General features: G+C 40.4%; 2 protein-coding genes across 18 annotated transcripts in view; both read left to right on the top strand.

The window, feature by feature from the left end:
- LOC147654652 (uncharacterized) overlaps nt 1-16,603 on the top strand; it is a 43,437-nt gene extending 26,834 nt beyond the window's left edge. The window contains exons 3-5 of the mRNA XM_086875949.1: nt 9,481-9,574; nt 11,272-12,049; nt 13,157-16,603. The gene's annotated coding sequence lies outside the window, so the exon portion shown is untranslated. The remainder of the gene's footprint in view (nt 1-9,480; nt 9,575-11,271; nt 12,050-13,156) is intronic.
- Nucleotides 1-19,120, top strand: part of MYT1L (myelin transcription factor 1 like) — a 333,945-nt gene that overhangs the window by 27,093 nt on the left and 287,732 nt on the right. For 4 of the 17 annotated variants that reach the window (XM_023922542.2, XM_023922544.2, XM_023922552.2 and 1 more), the window contains exon 1: nt 5,990-6,541. The exons of 3 other annotated variants lie outside the window; for them this stretch is intronic. The gene's annotated coding sequence lies outside the window, so the exon portion shown is untranslated. Of the gene's footprint in view, nt 1-5,987; nt 6,542-19,120 lie in introns of those variants that run through there. 10 more of the 17 variants (XM_023922553.2, XM_023922554.2, XM_023922547.2 and 7 more) reach the window with 4 other exon arrangements.

The following is a 19,120-nucleotide window of genomic DNA, read 5'->3' on the forward strand; positions in this document are numbered from 1 at the left end:
CACTATAATGGCTTTTGAAAACAGTGGATTTTTACTTTTAAGGGTAACACTTGTATAAGAGTAGCATTTTTGAAAAACACTATCTTAAATGTTTCATATGTGTAATACATTTTCTTAAAAGAGTAGAAGCTTTGTAAATAAGGAGTGGTTAATTCAGCTAACTCTCTGAAAACATCTCAATATATATTTTAATTTTGAAGTAGTTGTGATAAGAATTCCATGTACATTTAGTGCAGATTTGTTAATCCTATTAATTCAGTGCTAAAATGTAGCCAAACAGTATAAAAGAAAAAAAACTTAGTGAAAAAGAAACTACCTAGTGTGTTATGGAACAGGTGTTACACAGGTTTATTCCTTTAAATTGTCACTAACAAAGATTAAACTCAATGGAACAGAAGCATGCCATTTTCCTCTGAGTTCTGAACAACGTGCACAGCCTCATCTAGGCAGAGGAGGTTTTTTTTAAACCTTTATTTGTTTTCTGAAGAAGTAATGTGTGGATAAAAGTAGGCTTTTTACATGATAAATGCTTTGCGTGGTTGAGGATACTCCTTTAAAGGTAGAAAATGAGAAATGCAGTATTCTCTTTCTTGCAAATAAATACTTATGGATTTTATTTGTAATCTGTGGGGAATATTTTTTTATATTTCATGCTTGCCATGGAGAAATGGTCATGGCTGCTGGATTTCAGGTGGTGAGAAGTTTCACTTTTATTGAGGTCAGCTAGAGACTAGATCTCTGACTTACCTACATTAGCTAACTTACCTTAAATTACTTGATTAAATTTCCTATTTTTATGGGTTTATTTTTGTTTGTTTTAGAAGGCACTCTGCAACAGACCTGGCATTAATTTGTTGTGAAAATCTATCGCTGATAGTTGTTTAATGGGAACTCTTTTTTCCTATCTCTCCAATTTCAGAAAGAGTATCTTCCTTGTACATTTTTGAAAAGGAGTAAGATTTAATGTTTTTTTTGGCATCCGCCATATTTATCATGCCTATTGGAATCTGTGGTGAAAGTTAGCTCACAGAACTAGTTTCACACTCCGAGCTCAGCCCAAGGCAGCTCTGGCAGCTGCAGGGAGTGGAGGGTGCCTGAAACGGTGCTAGTTTCCTCAATGGACTTCAGCTGGAAGTAATGGGATACTGTGCATTAGCAGGCTGTCTTGTAGCACACAAAGGTTGAGGTCTCCGTCTTATCCCCACCTCCCCCCTCCACTTGAATTGTCAGAATCTTCCAAAGGCTGGTGAATAATCCTGCTGAACTTCAGGAAAAGCCTAACAGACAACACAGTCGATTCCCTTCCCCTGCCCCCCAAAAGTTAATTACCTAGCTTGGTTCGATTCCTCCCCGCCACCCTGACATTTGACTGCTGCTAATTCACTGATTAATCTCATTAATGTGATTATAGCAGGATTTGGAGTTCGCTGCCATTGTTCTGCAGACAGTGCTATTCAGCCCAGCCCTCGCCGCCCCCCTCGGCGCGTCGGTGCGGTTCCTTCAGCACCGGGAGCTGTCCGGCTCACCGGGAGCTGTCCGCACCGGGAGCTGTCTGCGCTCACCGGCCCCGTGCCCAGCGACTGCTCCCGGAGGTAAAGGCAGGAGAGGCTTCATGCCTTCTAATTAGGTGGCGGGAAAATGGCTGTGGTAAAGCGCCAGTCTCTTAATTTAAATGCATTTAAATTCTTCCTCTCGTCCAAGAGCTGTCTTCGCCTGCATTCTGTTTTCTGGGATCGATCCATGAGGCAATGGAGTTTAATCACTACTTCCTTGCAGCAGTGCAATTTAACTCTCAGAAGGTGAGGGGCATTACAGGTGTTGCCATACTTAGCCAGACTTTTTCTAGCCAGACCTAGAAAAAAGTGCTTTGTTGAGCTAAATGCTTTAGTTTATCTGTTTTTTGTTCGGTTTTCTGTTTGTTTTTTTGTTTGTGGGTTTTTTTTTGTTGTTGTTGTTTTTGTGCAAAACCCACCAGCATACTCCAGCTTGTCACCTTAAAATTAAAATTTATGTTTGCCCTCACCAACACTACTGTGCCCACAGTCTTTCCTGCAACTGCTCTGCAAATGCCCATTTTCCGGAGTTTGACAATAGGAAACATTTTATTGATTTAAAATTGATCTGGAAGATCTTTTTAAAGTGTCATGATACATATAAATGAGTTTTACAGTCTTCAGTTGCAACACTATTTTATATTCAAGTTCGCAGGTTTGAGAGTTTTAAATCAGACTAGGAGTAACTTCTTTAAAGTCAGTCACTTTATGTTGCACTGGGGCTCTGTACTATTTGGTATTTTTACTTTTATTATCTAGAAGATACATTGTTGTGATCTAATAACAGCCAACTGCACATGCTCAGTAACTTTTTTTTTTTTTTTTTTTTTTTTCCCCCATCTTCTCTTTCATTTGTGTTCTTTATGAGCATGACCCTGTACTGGAAAAACTGAAGCCACACATTAAACTCTAGTGTGTGAAGGATTTGCCAGGACAAGCAGCGAACTCCCACAAACCACTAAATTCAAAGTCCTTTTAGGAGTCTTGCTGAAATAAAGGCTGGATCTGTTAAAGAACACACTGCATTTTAAAAGATTTGAGTGTAGTGTCAGTGAAATATCTGCAGCCATTGCAATCTATGGATAAATAACAATTTACATACAAAACTGGGAAAGTGCATTAAACTCAAAAAAGTCTGTTGCTATTTTCTGCTATGACTTTCACATAGTTTCTCAGTCACTGATACTATATTCTTAATGAGGTTTCCTATTTTTTTTTTTTATATCCTTCTCATTTCTTTTTCACCTAAAATCACAAGCCCAGTGAGTATTGTCTCCTTAACTGCTTAAGAGAACTATACGTTTAAAGTATGTATAAAATAGCATTGCATAGGAACAGGTTTTAACAGTGACAGCCACAATATGCAAGCCAATTAAGGCTGCTCGTTAGCGGGTATATTCTTGTAATACTCCTGTCAAGCCGAAGTTGTACTCCCTTATTGACAGTAGTGGGTTTGTCTGATGCTTGAATTCTGCTTTGTGTGTTTGTCTAATGTTTCAAGACTCACTAGAAACGGCAACTAACCAGAAAGTAAAAGAAATTGAAGGTTTTCAAGCATTACTTTACCTGAAGTTTGCTAACATGGCCAACTTAACCTGCAGGAAAAATACTGTGCTCTCATTAACGCTGCTTAAACATGACCTGCATCTCCTTTTCCCCATGGATAATGCACACTGACGAGACACAGGCTGGGGGAGGGAGAATCTAACCCACAGCATTAAACCCATACCTTAGTATCTTATGGAGGATAATTAGGCCAATGAATAACCACCCTCCCAAATTTCTTTCCAGACTGTTTTTCTTTTTTTCTTTTCTTTTTTTTTTTTTTTTTTTAAATGCTCCTAGCTTATGCAGTGGCCCCCCCTTACTCACCAGTATAAGATTTATGTTCATTTTGTCCTGATTAGAGAAAATACTGGTTTTGTCTTCAGTGGGAGAAGCACTGGGCCTTTTCTTTGTGTTACCACAAAGGCTGGACAAGATGATGAGGGGTTTTTTCCCAGATAAAGCACCTTCCAAAAGTTTGACTACACCTGCTATAATACATGTACCACATAGTTGCCTTCACTATCCTATTAAGGCTAGCTAGGCTCTAACGTAAGGAAGATAGTTCTAGCAGAGGGAGAAGACAAGCCGTGATTTTTCAAATGTAAATGCCATTATCCAAAGGTTCTGCATGTAAACCCGACGTTAGAAAATGCTGAGATTCATCTGTAGGGGTGTGGATACCCTATACACTTACAGGGAGCCCTTTCATCTCCACGTGTGCATGTGTGCTTCTCAGGTTACGTTGATTTGTGTGGAAAAAACCCAAACTGACATGCCCTTGCTACGACACAAACATGGTAGCTCTCCCTCCCCGCTCCGAGGAGGCTTTTCTCCCCGCAGACCGGCTTTCCCCCCTCCCGCCCCCGCCCTGCGCGGTGCCCTCCGCGCTCCCCGCCCGCACCTGCGGCCGGGCGCTCCCGAGGGCTCCGCACCTCGGTCTCGGGGGAGCCCTGCGAGTGCAGGGAGATGTAATCAGAGATGACAGAGAAAAATTAAAGGAAAAAAAAAACCCAAACAAAAACCCCAAACCACGAGAGAGGTGGAGATGGCGGAGGGGGGGGCGGGGGGAGGCGGGGGAAGAGACACGTAAGTCCCCCTTTTTTTTTTCTTTGCTTTCTAAGGGAAACACTGCGTTTTCCACCCAAAGCGTGGATGTCGTGAGGACTCAGCTATTGTTAGTCCCTGCCCCAGCAGGCTGGCTTTCCTCTAAATCCCTGTGAAAAACTTACCCCCACCCCCTCTAAGCCCCTCTCCTGCCATGGGAGTGCGGCCGTGGAGCTGCTCTGATGGCTCGGGATGCCAAGGGCTGGTACGCGGAGACTCGCCTTCCCTTCAGACTGCAGTGTGGTGCCCGGGAAGGCTGGGTGGGGAGGGAATGGCAACCTCTCCAGTAACCGACATGTCTGATGTTCACACGTCAGGCAGAGCGGGCTCGGGAGGGATTACCTCCCAGGGCTTGAGGAGGGTGTTCCTCGTGACTTTTGGGTCAGTCTCCCCCGCTTCTGTGGCGGCCAGCAGGGGCTGCCCGCGGTGCCCTGGCAGCCGCGGGGCTGCCCGCACCGAGCACCGCGGAGCAGGGCGAGCCGCGGCAGGGAGGGAGGGAAGAAAGGAGGGGGGGTGCGGGGAGGAGGGGGCTGCAGCAGCACAATGGCAGCGGGGAGGGCAACGAGAGCGGCAGGCGCGCGTGTGTGAAGGGAGGGCGTGTAGGCTGTATGCGTGCGCTATCCAGGGTCCTTCCCGTGCGGAACAGCCTGCCTGCGGGGATGGACGCGCAGGGCGGGCGGGACCCGGCAGGAGGCGCGGCGGTGCCCGGGGTAGGGGCCGGGACACGACAGGGCTGAGTCCGCGGGGGCGTGCGGAGTCGTGCCAAGGCAGGGGGGAGCCGCCGCCTCCGCGTAAAGATCATAGCCTGTCACGCTGCTACCGAAATGACATTTCGGGGACAGGTTTAAACGAAGCGACTCCCCGCTGCCAAGCCGCTCCCGTCGCAGGGACATCCGGCAGCCCGGGGGCGAGCCCTTTAGGGACGCTGCCCCTGGGCAGGCGAGCGCCGGAGAAAAGCCTCTGCACAGCCGTGGAAGGCGGTGAGGTGCCTCTTCTCAGTCATTGTCTTTGTGACACGTTTAGTAAAGCGGTCCCTGGCTAAGCGCAGACAGCCGGAGCCACAGAATCCACATCAAATTGCTGGGGAAACACTGTTACGGGTTTGTACATACAAAGCTGGCCTTTTATGCGTACGAGCCCTGGTTTCTGGGGTTTTGATCACATGAAGTTGAGCTGGGCAAGATGCTAATGGTACAAGGCTGCTAATATTTTCTTCTGCAAATAGTTAATTCCTTTTGTTTCAAAGCGGAGAAGATGGTGTGAACTGGTAATATAAGCAAAGCTTCAGCAGAATTAACTCTAGAAACCCTGGTGAGATACCCCAGCAGAAAAAACGATGGTTTCGATCATTATTTCCTTTAAAATATACATTTAGAAGCCTAATTGTTGGGACTTTTTTTTTTTTTTTTTTGGTGGGGGGGGGGGAAATGTGGGGGGGGAGTTCTCTATCGGAGACACCATTTTACGCCAGCAACAGCGGCACGGGAGTATTTTTAGCGGTCTCCCCTCCCGGGCGGCTGCAGCGTTTCGGCGTTCCCCTCCATTGGGTGGAACACAGCGCCGGCGCGGCGCCCCCCGCCGCCGGGGAGCCCGGCCGGGGTGCGCGGCCCCAGCCCTGCCCGCCTCCCGCCGCGCCGCGGGGGCCGGGCCTGCGCGGCCGCGCCGGGCACTGCACCGCGCCGCGGGGCCGGCGGGATGGATGCGCGCCGCGCTGCTTAAAGGATGCGGGCTCAGGCGGGGTAAGTCAGCAATCTGCTACGGATGCTGTTCTGCTGCAGTAATGTGGTCTCTAGGGGAACTAGGGCTTGATGCGTGCTACGCTGCCTAGGCTTCCTCCAGCCCGTCGCCTCTCTGCTGCTCTTAAATGGAGGTTACAGCTGATCCATCAGCCACAGAGCTGCACGCATGCCCACCTTCTCAGTCTTCAGTGGTGGAAACTTATTAATTTCTGCCTTCGACTTCAGGCCCGTTGGTTTCCTGTCTGAAAGCATTATTACTTTTGTCCATGTGGCAAAATAATTAGCATACAGATGAGAAGGGATCCTGCCTCTGAGCCTCAGTCGCAGGAGAAGATGTGCAGTGGAAAGTTGATTGGATGAATGGAGAACAAATGGTGGGCGTTCAAAAGCATTAGGAGAGTTTTGTTGTCGTGGAGCAGGTTTGTCAGTTTTCTGGGTGAATCTCGTAAGATGGAAGGCAGGGTGGCTGGTGCCGAGACGACTGCTTGACAGACTGTGGCCTACTTGAAGGTGCACGTTTGGACTGCATGCATAGATAATTCCATTGGACTACTTTGTTTTGCAATTCTGCGGCTTTCCCTTTCCTGTTCTCTCAAGGTAAATATGTCCTTTTATCACCGTTGTTGTTTGCAGGGCACTTTCCTGTTGTTGACAAAGTGATGGAAAGTTAACTCTTTGGGCAGTTAACAAAGGAATAGCTTGTACTTCTTCCACCCCAGCTCCACAACACATACTCCTGTGTATAGAGCTGGAGGAGGCTGAGCAGCTTGGGGCCCGATCCTGCTCTCCCTGAAGTCAGTGGGGAGTTTGACATTGGTTCCAGTGAGACCAGGATCGAGCTCTCAGTGATTGTTGTTTTAATAATGACTGCTGGAAATGTCAGATTTCTGCTTCCTATTTTCTAGAACAATGTGGGCAGACCTGTAAAATTAGCAACTACTGTTTCAATGGAAGCCCTGCTGTGATTAGTTTTAGTTGGTGTGATATACATTTCCTTGGTTGAAAAGAAAAAAAACAAACATATTTAACACAAACTCGCCGGTAATGCTAAAGCCCAAGTTGCAGATTGACAAAATGCTAGTGATTCTCTCAGCCCTATATATCTCCGCTACATATGTGTCCTTATAAAGGCTTCTTTTTTGAAAGAAGAAAACAAAAGAAAAAAATAAACAAGCTATCTGTGAATTAGATATTTTCTGTCAGGTAATAATACTGAGTCAGACTGGAATCCCACTTCTCGAACAGAGCATCCATTGATAGGCATTTCTTATATAATTCTGATGCTGTGTATAAAATATGGGGTACTTGAGCATTTAGTTACGTTTGCTTTTTTTGTGTACTTGTTCATAAATATTTTTATTCAAGTCTAATGATTCCTAATCTCCTTAAAAATGGTGATTTTCATTTTAACTGACCTAATTTTGAAACTGCATTTAAGGTTGGGGTTAAGTAGAAATTATTAACTGGTAATTGTCTTTACATAGTTCTTGTGACTATTGTAGAGCATTTTAATAGATTATTTGCTTTAATTTGAGTGGTGTGGGGGTTTTGTTACCTTTGATTATATTGTTGGGGAGAACAACAGCTACAGTTCCAAATGATGTTTAGTTTTTACCTTTTTCTCCCTTTTTTTTTTTTTTTTTTTTGCCATTACATTTCCATGTGATAGTTTATTTTCAAAAATTGCCAAACAAATTAAAGTCTTTGTCGTATCACTCTGCAAACAAAAAAGCCCCCCAAATATTGGAACAAACTGTTAACCCTTGCTGGGCAGTTAGCAGGTACCCCATATGATTTATTAAGGTTGATCAAGTTTGGAATGATAAGGTTAAACTTGGTTGCTGTAGTGTCATCTGATGACTATATATTTATACTTGTTTGCAATATGACACATTTAAAAACAATTAAGATGGCAACATAACACTTTGAACATTAGACATACAGTGTGATGCAAGACTAAGTAAAAACCCAGGATTCTTCTAAGTAACTATATTTTTCTAAAAACTACATTGATTTATCAAGTGAACAAAGAGAAGAGTAAATGATTACAATGAGTAAATGTAGAATTAGATATATTTTAATCTCATCTTAATAGTATATTCTATTTTGTATGTATTTTACAGCTTGAACTTTCTGGAGAGTGAGTGGTCTTCTTCCGCTCACCCCCCCCCCCTCCCCATTTTCACCAACAAGGGCAATAGTTAAATGCTGTTTAAACATTTGCAGTGGTTTCTTTGTTTTAGATTCAAATACCCAGTTATATACCCACATTTTCAAAAAGGGCATCAGTTTTATTGTAGTAGTTCCCCGTTCGTAGTATGACTTTGTTGTTTTACTCTACAGTCTTGGATGTTACATATTATAAAATTGAGCAACTGTGTGTTTGGAGACAAAGACAATTAAGAAAGGAGCTACTTCAGTATAATCAGAGATATATGATTTCTCCATATTTGTTAAGGACTGTTTTTGAGGGGTCCTGTTTTTCCTGTTCTTTTCTATTTTGTTTCATTTTTGTGTTGAGGAGATGAGTAAGATATGCAAAGGAATATTTTGATTATATACACATACATGCTACACATATGCGGCAGACTATTAGCAAGCCATAGAAACTTTGCTATATAAATGGCAAAAAAGGAACTGTTTTGAAAACTGTTCTGTGCTGGTCAGGCTTTTATATGGACTCTAAAAGAATGAAAATATAATTCCCATCCATTAGCATTTCCATGGGAAATGAGCACGGGTATTTCTTTCTAAGTGCATTGCACAAGCACATTTATAAAACAAAGTTGTCTGTGTTAGAATCATTTTTGATCAACTTTGAGAACAGTCACTGTTTTTTTGAGAGAGTCAGTGGTGGAAAAGTACTTTGATATTAAATAGGTACACAGCACTGAATATCCTCATGGAAATACTGAGTTTAATATCACTTTGACTGAGCTTGATAAATGTTTGCATCATGTTGATCAACTTTCAGTAAAGATGTGAAGTTCCTGATAGTATAGTAGTAGAAAACTTTATGGCTGTGGATTACTTACTGACCTTTACTTTCTCGTAATAGGAGTGATGAGAAATGCTAATAAGATTATCAATGGTGTTTTAAACAGAAGTGCAGCCAGATTTCTATGGAGTAAAAATGAGTGCAGACCAAATGGCATCATCGACTCCACATATCCTAGATTAAAAAGTCACAAGGAGAACAAATCAAAGCTTTTGTAGCTTGTTGACAAAGATTATCTGTTTAGAATCCTTTACAGTATTTTGCTTTGATTAGAATCATTCTGCCTATTTTAGCCATAGAGGAAAAAACAGCAAAATGTAATGAAACTGAAATGAAAGGGAAGCATCTTGTGTGGGGAGGGGGAGTTGAATGTGGAGACAGACAAAAATCACAATAGGATTTTTGATCCCTTAAAAGGGATCATACTTCTAGTAATGAAAACAGTAAACATTATTATTAGATTGGATTTAAAATCTGATCTCGGATCAGATTTTCAGTGTGTATATACTAGTTGAGCATGTTTGCATTGAAACTGCAGATGTGAAACACAGTCACCAAATAAGGAAGCTGGCCAGCTTGGTTGTGGAAATAACCAGGGCTGCAGGGTGCCCCAGAGAGAACCATCAAATCAGGTCAGTATAGAACTGTCTGGTAGGTTGTAAACAATAAGAAATCAATGTTGTGTCTGCCAGTAGACCCTTTGGTTTGCTGAAACTCCCACCTGTCTAATGCATCTGAGCAGTTAGTTTCAGAAAGCAGTTTCCTTCAAGATAAATTTTATGTTTCTTGAAGGTGTATCATAACCAAATTGATTATAGTTCTGCAACAGGCAAACACATAAACATTTGTAAGGACACAGATTCACACCAAACCAGCATTGGGGTCTATTATTTTGTGATGTATTAACGTCTGCATTTCTCATACCTTTCATCTTCATGACATTTTTTATCAGGAAGTTGATTTAAAAGGGCATGGTATAAAACAAATGCATGTTCACTTGGTATGGTTCAGTCTGAATCTGGCAAGTGTTGTCACTTGCTTGGTGCAGTAGTGAAGAGAATTAGAGCAAAGCAGCAATTTAGAAAATTTTTATGAGATGTTTTTAAAAGGCTGCTGTTTTGTTCCTGCTTTGCATGATCCTGCTTCTGACCCCAAAGAAAAGAGACCAGTGAGCTTTGGAATAGGCTTGTAGTATCATTTTATAGAATGACAGGCCAAACATATTCCTCATGCGACTCCACTTAAAATCAAAAGAAAACATCTCCTCATTCTCTCAAGATTTTGTTATTGATAGGATTGTTTACAGGCAGAATGTAGTGGAGAGTATAGTTACCATTCAAAAAAGACTTGAGACTGCTCACCGAATGGCCAGTTTTTTCCAGGCTTTCTGGTGATGTCGTCTCCCTCACATCCCATCCCCCCCCAATAGAAATAGTGATACTGTTGCAGATGTAATACTGCAATATCTGTATTTCATATCAACAGCTTGCTTTATTTTTCCAAGGGAAATCCCCTTTTTTTTCTCCTGTCTCTAACCAGTACTGGAGGATATTACCAAGGGAATAAAATTTTATGCCTAATTTTAGTGTTCCTCTGCCTAATGTAGTGTGAATAAGTACCATGTTACAGCATTTAACCTAGTCCGTCTTTGTCACTTTCTGAGCAGTTCCTCAGTTCAAATAAAATAGTCAAAATGCAGAAAGAGAAGATCTCCAAAGATCTCCAAGGTTTGTTTTGAGGGTAAACTGTTGGGAGTAGATGTTTTGGCATTCCTTCAGTGCTGCAGCAGGGCATTCTCAAACATAAGGAATACTTTTGAAAGGGATTTCCCAGGCCTTTTGTGATACTGTAAATCAGTGCCTCATCCTTTTATTTCACATCTCCTACACCAGGATTGTTGAATCCAATGTATTAGTTTTCAACACTAGTGATTCGTTTTAGTAACATTTTCAGAGATACTAGCAATTCCTCTGTTGTCTGAAGAGGAAAAGGCCATGTTTAAATATTAAACTATGTTTATAACAACTTTGCATGCATTCTGGTCATCATGTCTTATGCATAAATACTCAGTATTTTTTGGGGGGGCATGTGCATATTTAGGAAGAAATAATATTGTTTGTCATGGAAAATGATAAAGTTGACTACAGGGCTTTTTATTTTCTTTTTATCTTTATAATACTCTTGGTATGTCTAACACAAATTGTTATGAATGCAGAATTATATTTCTGCAGTATCTTGTTTATGCTGCATAGTTTGAATTAAAAATCCAGAAAAACAGATAACTTGGGCTGGGAGTTGACACTAAAAAGTAATGCTTGTGTTTTTTCAGCATGTGCAAGCACAAAGTCCATTCCGGGTCTTTATAGGAAACACCCAGAATTTACACAGGTCAAGTTAAAATACCCTCACACATAGAAAAATATGTCTGTTCCAGCAGTGGTAAGATGCCTGAACAGTTGATATGTTATGTATTTACTAAGAGAAACAGATTTACTGTTCTTCAAGAATTTCACAATCCGCTGATCCTTTGGCTGTAATCAACATGCACCCAATCTCAAACTCCAGTTTCATCAAACTCCAGATCTCATCACTTCCAGTGATGAATACATGTTTTTCTCAACCTTTTAAAATACTCTGCATGTTTGGATCTACTTGAGCTTAAGGGCTTTAATGAGTATGGAGTTACTGGACCTCCATATTCCAGGAAAATAGCATGCTTCAATCCTCAGGGATAGTGGGCGCAGGCCAGACTGCAGCATTCTCACAAGAACTAAGGTGGTTTTTGGACATTGCACGTGTAAGATGGAGAGGTTGTGATTGGAGGAATGAGAAACAATGTCACATCAGGGAAAAAGAATCAAGCAGTCAATTAAAAGGAAACTGCTGGTGGAAAAACTGAGGTTCTGTTAGCCAACATACAGAGTTTGGATGCTAAGACATGACCATTGGACATACGACCTCAAAAAAGAGAAGGAAAAGAACCTGAAATGTGGACATGGACAACAAGCTTGTTAAGAAGGATTACACAGAGTCAGGAGATGTACATGAATGGAAGTCAGGAGTACTTGATGAACCCAAAGACCAGCTGGAAAAGCAAAAAAGCTCAGGTAAGTTTATTTTTATATGCTATTTCTGCTAGTTCGTTTTGGGTTTTTTTCCCAGCCCTAAAACTTGTTCTTTCTCTTCAGTTCTTTCATCACTCTCTTAGATTACTGTCTGATTACATGGGGACAGGAAACAAAGAAAATGCCTTTCAAATAGCTAGTTTATTTTAGCATTCCTATATGTACTGTCAATTTTAAGTAAAAAAAAACCAAAACAACAAAAGATAAAATACACCACACACAGTATTCATAAATGTGTGCTAAATATAGATAAATATATGTGGGCATGTAGAATTTCTGTGACTAAATATCAGTTCTTTGCATGCAGGGGCAAAAACAATGGCAATGAAACTGACACCTTAGTATGCCAGTAAAACAGATGGGAAACAAGACTGTTAGAAGTAGTCTTGTAATTGTTTGCTAAAACCGTGTTTTCTGTGATTAAAATGTATACATATAGTATAACCTTCATACATGCAGTCCCTTGCTTTCTGAGAGTAAACCAAACTCAAAACATATTTTTTTTTATTCAGGGAAGTAGAGCCATTTTGATGTTGGTTCAGAGAAGCTGCTTGCTGAATTAAACAATAGCAGCTATCCATTTCCATTCATGGATTTTCAGGTTGATCTTTGCATGAACATCCCTTTTTATCTTCAGGACACTGTCAGCATTTTTCAGCAAGTACTCTTTAAATGTTGAGAGTGAGGAAGGCCTCTTTTACTTCTTTTACAGTGCCTACTGCCTCACCTTTATCATCTCTGGAGAAGTGCTCATAGCAGAAAGGCTGGTAACATGTCTGGGTGAACTCCACCTGCTCTGAAGAACTTTCTCAGGGGTCTTTGCCCTTTCTGAACAGATCACTGTCTGTTCAGTCACTGTCATGTTTCTGCAATTGGTATCTGTGGTAGTCCACACTCTGTATGCAAGGTTTTCAAAAAGTGCTAAATTTAAAGTAGCCATCATTGACAGACTTTCTAAACTGCCCACTATGAGGCTGATCCATTTCATATCTTATGAGAAAAAAATAAAATGTGGGAAAAGGATGGAGATTTTTATCTATGACCTGTCCAATTTAACAATGCCTTTTTTGTTTTGTTGTTGCTTATCAGTGACCTTGCCTGAGAAGAAGCAGATGATCTTTAGAAGAAAGAAAAGAAAGAGAAGGGTAGATATTTTCCATAGGTCTGTTTGGCCTTTGTGACACAAGATTCTGGAGAAAAGCCACACTTCAATAGTTTACCTTGAAGACTGAGCATCCTTATTTAGCAAATGCAGGCACTGCAAAGCAGGATGGGATAAAACACTCAGTCATTTCACTGCAGCAGTCACTGTGTTTCATAGACAGCTCTGCAGAGCAGGTCTCATCCCATATACCTTCTTCTTTTACCTCCTACCTGCCCAAGAGCCAACACAGATTGCCACAGCATTATTTCCAGTGGAAAATGAGGCCATATGACAAGATTGCACGTATGTTAATGACTCATGCACCCTGCACTTTTTATTTGTCATTTCATATATTCTTTGATATTGTTAATAAATTTTTATTTTGCAAGGTTGTGATGGATATGTTATGTTTGAAAAACTGATATGGAACATCCTTTTCCTATGCCCATGCTTCTTGCCAAATTCAGTAAAATGTGGTTAACTTCAATTTCAGTTTTTTTTAGCAGTCATAAGTGCAGCTTACTCAAGGAGCAGAACAATCAGATTCAAAGCAGTACTGCCAATAACACGTATCAGAGTATGCTTCTGAGGCTTCCAGGAATTGTATTCAGATTGACTCCTATAATTGGTCTTCTGTATTCAGAATCACAAGCATTTCTAGTCTTAGTGAAAGGATCTTCATTTTTGGTTTTGGAGGTGATTTTAATTTACCAAATATACATCAGAAGCCACTGAGCAATACATGTATCTTTGTTTCCAGATGCTGGATGAATCACATCAGGAACTAGGAAAGAAATAATAGAGCAGCTTTTTGAGAATTACTGTTAATGAAGTAGCGATCTTTATAAATATTGTGGTCTAGAAAACTCTTTTTGCATTGCAATATTGCAAAAGGATTCCTAAAAATGTGAGCTCTGCATGGATTTCATAATTTAATAGAAGTTAGTGAGCCACTTTTTGTAATTACTCAGAAGTCTTACTTATGTTTATGTACTTGGAAGTTAAGAGAAGTGTGAGTGGGATACCTTGCTATCTAATTTGCTTGCTTTTGTATACTTTACAAGAGTTGCAATTACACATTTACATATATATATATATATATATATATATATATAAATCTACACATTGTTGTAATATATAAGATTTGTCAACATCAAGTTGCTGACAACTACTAAACAGTCAGGGTTTGCAGGTTCCTAGAACTACCATGCCACTAATTTCTTAGTGTATAAATGCTTTGTGGCAAATGTGATTTTGTGGCATTTGCATTGAAAGATTGATATAAACTTGGCAAATAATTTAGAACTGGAATTGCAAAATGGTATCCACTATGGATACATAGTCCTGTATCTAAAAGCTTTGTTTCTGCTAATCATGATGCTAGATTTGCACCGTGGTTGTACCAAGAGCTAAATATCCTGAATCTTGGTGTATTTGAATCGGTCGTGGAATACTCCTCCTTCATAGCATGTTTTCTTTTCTACATCCATTTTCTACTTTTCCTCAATTTTATACATTTCTTTAAAATCTGATAAAACTGAAACTCTGAACATGCAGGGAGAACAGATACTAAAATACAAAAAGACATAAGACCACCATTAATTTATTTCATATGTTTGTAATGGTACTATAGACTTGAGTATGAAAACATGGAAGCATTAATATTGGGTCAATGGAGGAGGAGCCAGGGGCTCTCAAAAAAAAAAACCCACAAAGAAAACAGGAATTGGGAGATGCTGAGTTTAAACTTAAAATTCCTTAAGCAGAGTTCTGCAGTCCCACAATGCTAAGCATTTCCTTCCAGATTGTCTGCAAATTGCATAAACTATCCTAAATTCCAAAATTCTCGTACCTAATGGTGTTTTTCACTTGTTTGGAGCTTCATGACTCCCTGTATGGAGTTCAGGGAACATCAGGATGACACTCTTAGGCTTTTGATTTACTCTTACATAATCCTGCAAGGAGTAGGACTTTGGACTTCATCCTTATGAGTTCCTTCCAACTTGAGATAATCTGTGGCTTTAGTATTCAGATAACTTGGGTTCTAGACAACCTGTATTCCCAAGAGCTGTTGAGTAGCCCAGCTGCTTACTGGGAAATACTTCTGTGAACTGGAGTTTAAAAGTATTTGCTGTAGGAGAAATGGGACTTTTTCTTACTCATCTGTAGTATTTTGATGTAAGGATGCAAGTAAGTTGGGAAATTCTACCTGTTGCTAATTTTTACTAGCCAGAGGATGAATAGGAAACAAAAATTTAAGGCTAGAAACTGAGAAAGCAGAATCAGTAGCTTTCCCGACATTTTTTTTTTTTTTTGTTAATACATACTCTGAAATTTTATATATGAGAATTACAGACTTCAGATCATAGTTTAATGTTTTTGAAGAAGAAATTTTGACCTCACTGTTAATTGTAACCCTTAAATGTCTAAAAAATGTCTCAGTGTTCAATCATACACTTAAATGTTATTTTTCTGCTGAAACGTCAGAATATTAGAACCATGGTAACAGCAAATATAATTTGCCAGACATCTTCATGGCTACATTTACAGAACTAGTGGCCTAATCCTGTTCCACTAAAGTAATTGAGAATGTCTTGAAGGAAGAAAAGCATTCTGTGTTATTTTCTAGGTTTTTCAGCTGTTAACTTACTTTTCCAGTATGGCTTTCAAAGCAATTCCATTTAAGATAGAATTATTAACCCATGCTTTATAAATTGAATTTTTGATTGCTTTATTGTTTTGCCCAAAGTTCTGAAAACTAGGTTTGATTTTGGCATTCATTGCTCTTAAGTTGTCCCTTCATCAGCCAGTACCTTGGTTGTGGTAAGCTTAAAAACAACATTTCCCAAGAGGTAGCACACCCATGACATAAGCCAAGAAGTATTTTTCTGTCCTCTCTTGAGGCATGTTGCTGGCCCTGTTTACAGGTAACCTGAAACACTAATGATCAAAACAGTATCAAATTGAAAGGCATAGGATATCAGTATTAATCAGCCTTTCTTGTTACTAAGAAATGTGTAATTGATACATTCATAATAATTTGTGATAAGATCCTGACTATAAAACAGTCTTCTAAATACAAGCAGCCTCTTTTCCTTCATTTTCTTTGAGACTGTTTGCCTTGAACTATGCACAGAAATTTTTCTCACAGAATTAACAAGAAACTGAATGCAAATGGAAAACATAAAATTTGCTGTAAGTACATCAACTTTTATATTCATCATACAAGACAGTAGATAAGTTGGAATGCATTCCTGCAAATCTTGTAAACCTGCTATGTTATATATTAATAACGCTGGAAACATTGGGAGGAATCTCATGCTTTAGAAAACAAAATGTCTGTTTATTGACAACACAGTGGAATAAAATCCTCATTTTTATGTGACATCCTAGCCTGTGTGTTCATATTTCATAGGGTCTATCAGTCCACTGCTCATAACTTAAATGTTTACAGGTTTGGGCCTAAGCATGTGAAGTTTTGAGACAAAATAAACTGCATATTCACTAAAACCAGCAAACGTTTTGAGTTCTTGTTTTGAAAAACTGTAAGTAGGGCAATAATGAAAAAAACCCCACAATATTTCTCCTTTCAAGTGTAATGGTTTGATTTTCTATAAGAAATAAGTATTTTAGTACTTCCTTAGTTTATGTTGCAAAATAAACCGTGATTAATTTCAAAATTCTTTCCTTTAAATCAGAGGATCTGGTATGACTCATGTGACTTTTTGCTACTGTTTGGTTTGCCAAAGATCTGATTTTAAATTAGTGAGAATTAATATGTTAGCCTTACATGACAAAAAAATTCTGGAGCTGAAATTTGAAAGATTTATGGGGTACTGTCTCATACAAATTTGTTTAACCTAGTGGTACTGAGATCAGTGTATTCCTAAATTTTGTGTAAGGGGCTTGTTTTTCCAAGCACTCAGTAGGTACTGCTTGGAAATCTTATGTCACTGGTTAGAAGACACAAGAGGAAGGGGATTCTTTGAACATTAGACATCTACATTTAGGTCTGTGTGGTTAAAAAATTGTTTTTAACAAAAGAGCTGGAGTCACTTGAGGATCATTTACGATTGTAGAGATTCCTACTTTGTCACTGTATGGCAGAGATACAGAAAATAGATTTGGATACACCTCATTGCTTGTGTAACATTGTGCAACTTCTTCTATCTTGTGATATGCTTATCTGAATTATAGTTAGCTTTGCATATAAATTAGCTGTAAACTGCTTTGCTGTACACCATTATCGTGATCCTTTTTGCTTTCTGCGCTTTTTTAGATCTTAAGAGAATTGTGGAATGGCTTGGGTTGGAAGGGGCCTTAAAGACCATCTAGCTCCAGCTCCTCTGCCATGGGCAGGGACACTTTAGACCAGGTTGCTAAAAACCACATCCAGCCTGGCCTTGAATGCTTCCAGGGATTTTTGATACAGCTTCTCTGCACAACCTGTTCTGGTGCCTCACCACCCTCACAGTGAAGAATTTCTTCATCATATTTAATCTAAACCTACTCTCTTTCAGTCTGAAGCTGTTCCCCCTTTTCCTGTCCCTTGTAAAAAGATCATCCCCAGCTCTCTTGTAGGCTCTCTTCAGGTACCAGTGGGGGCTTTAAGGCAGAAAACCCTCAGTTGTCTCAGCCTGTCTTCATAGGAGAAGTTCTCCAGCCCTCCAGTTGTCTTCATGGCCCTTACCTGGACTTGTTCCAATCACTCCATGTCCTTCCTATGTTGGGGACCCCATAGCTGAAAATAGTGCTCCGGGTGGGTGTCTTCTGGGAATGATATAGAGGGGCAGAATCATCTCCCTTGATCTGCTGGTCATGCTGCTTTTGATGCAGCCCAGGATGTGGTTGGCTTTTAGGCTGGAAGTACTAAATGCTGGCTCATGTCCAGCTTTTCATCCACCAGCAACTCCAAGTTTTTCACCTCAGAGCTGCTCTCAATTCCTTCTCTTCCCAGTCAGTATTTGTGCTTGGGATTGCCCCAACCCAGGTGCAGGACCTTGCACTTGGTCTTGTTGAACTTCATGGGTCTGCCTCAAGCCTGCCCAGGTCCCTCTGGGTGACATTTCTTCTCTCCAGCATGTTGACCATGCCACAGAGTTTGGTGGTGTTGGCAAACTTGCTGAGGGTGCACTCAATCCCACTGCCTGTGTCACCAACAAAGATGTTTGTCGATGCCAGTACCAACTCCTGAGGAACATTACTTGTCACGGGTTTCCACTTGGTTATTGAGCTGTTGTTGACTGCAACTTCTTAAGTGTGACCATTCAGCCAGTTCCTTATCACTGAGTGGTCCATCCATCAAGTCCATGTCTTTCCAGTTCAGAGACAAGGATGTTGTGCAGGGCACTGTCAAGGATTTGCACAAGTTCAGGTAGATGACATCAGTCCTTCTTCCTTCATCCACCTACACTGTAACCCCATCACAGAATGCCACCAAATTTGTCAGGCGTGATTTGCGTTCAGTAAAGCAGTGTTGGCTGTCTCCAGTCACCTCCTTATTTTCCATGTACCTTGGCATAGTTTCCAGGAAGATGTTAGTATTAGTGATTGCATCTCTTTTAATAAAAAAAGATACTTTGCAAATTGACAGTATGGCTTGAGAGCAGATCTGCAAGTGTTAACACTAGCATTTCTAAGCCTGGCTACTCACTGATTTTAGCAAAAATAAAATAGCAAAAAATGAAAATAGCAAAGTTTTTTTAAAACACATTTCTTTGGGCCAACATGGAAAAGAATGTGAGGATAGAAAATAAGAACAGGATCTCCTTGATATTGTTAGAGTATGGTGACATGACAGGCGCTACTGTTTGAAGGGGTTTCAGTTTAATGGTACCACCTGAGAATTAATATGAAAAGTAGCAAACGGGAGTAAAGGTGTTAGATGAGTCTTTACTAGCCTTTGCCTT

The sequence above is a fragment of the Cyanistes caeruleus genome, chromosome 2 (assembly GCF_971803275.1).
Source record: "Cyanistes caeruleus chromosome 2, bCyaCae1.hap1.1, whole genome shotgun sequence".
Taxonomy (NCBI): domain Eukaryota; kingdom Metazoa; phylum Chordata; class Aves; order Passeriformes; family Paridae; genus Cyanistes; species Cyanistes caeruleus.